This window comes from Amphimedon queenslandica, unplaced genomic scaffold, assembly GCF_000090795.2.
Source record: "Amphimedon queenslandica unplaced genomic scaffold, v1.1 AMPQUscaffold_11066, whole genome shotgun sequence".
In the NCBI taxonomy this organism is placed as follows: domain Eukaryota; kingdom Metazoa; phylum Porifera; class Demospongiae; order Haplosclerida; family Niphatidae; genus Amphimedon; species Amphimedon queenslandica.
Window position 1 is genome coordinate 4,044 of NW_003548689.1, and position 1,326 is coordinate 5,369.

Here is a 1,326-nt window from a genome sequence, read left to right on the forward strand (position 1 = left end):
CAGAATCCTACTTGCCCTTGTTTCCATTACTTTTTTATGAACTTGCTCTAGAATCCTACTCCATCTTGTTTTTTAAAAATTTTTTATGTTTAGTTCCTTTGACTTGACTACAATTGTATTTATTGTACAAAACTATATTACAATAATTATAGTTCTAGCTAGGCCTAGTCTAATATTTGTTCAAAAGAACCATTCAATATTCAGTCAATCATCAGAGTTCATAATATGTGTGAGTAGCATCAGGTGATGCATGACATTCATCATAGACAACTTCAATCTCTTCCCCAACTTCAGTTTTGTGAATTTGATATGTTTGACATACTTGCAAGGCAATATCTTTATCAGCTCTATATATATAGATATGTGTGTGCATGCATAATAGTAACTTGTGCTATTATACTAACTTTGGGTCTTTAATAGTAGCACCTGTGGCAAAATGAACTTTATTTCTAAAAATATTATTAATTAATAATTATTGTATATAGTGATGCTACATGGTGTACCTTATAAAGCAGCATATATTAATAGTAACACTGACAGTTAGTAGAATCAACAATACACCTACTGACACACCAAGAGCAATAACACTATCACTGTGGATTGACGAATCTGATAGAGTAGAAAAATTTATTGTTTCTGTTAAAAAGGAATAGTTATAAATATTTATTTACCAACCGTTATATTTTTGAATCACAAGTGTCACATAATCAATTGAAGGAAGATCTATATATGAGTACACACTGATAGTATAGATACTCATTGGTGAGAGATCTGTTAGTACAATTTCATCTTCACTGGTAGATACTACATTCCTGGTTACACCTCCAGTAGTATATACAATCACATATCCATTAGTCTCTGATGAAGTGGTCCAGTTCACTTTGATACTAGTAGCATTTAATATAAACCCTCTCACATTATTTGGAGGATCACTAGGAGCTAGAAAAGAGACAATAGTATCTACTATTGATTAAAGTATAATCATACCATGTAATATTACGGATTGACTGTAGTTGACTCCTCCAAGCGTTGCTATACAGGAAACATTAACTGACACTCCCAGTGGATCAGGATATACCAGTAGTGTGTTGTTGTATGTCAGGACATCAATCAATGTATACATTGAGTTACTCTTCATCACTCCATTCACTAACCAGTAAACATCAGTTGAAGGATTATTTATATCAATAATTGTGAGACAATCAATACGATATTGAGTGTTATTGAATTGTGTAATGGATGAAACTAGTGTCCAATTGATTGAATTAATAACTGGAAATACATCAACAATGTTATAAATATAAACAGGAGCAATAGATATACCTG

At 31.7% G+C, this 1,326-nt stretch overlaps 1 long non-coding RNA gene across 1 annotated transcript; it reads right to left on the bottom strand.

The window, feature by feature from the left end:
- Nucleotides 1–138: 138 nt before the first annotated feature.
- On the bottom strand, nt 139–602 carry LOC109589645 (uncharacterized). The gene is made up of 3 exons (XR_002188839.1): nt 504–602; nt 405–449; nt 139–347 (listed from the first exon to the last, which is right to left on the bottom strand). It is a non-coding gene; the product is annotated as an uncharacterized LOC109589645 (long non-coding RNA).
- Between the last annotated feature and the right edge of the window lie 724 nt (nt 603–1,326).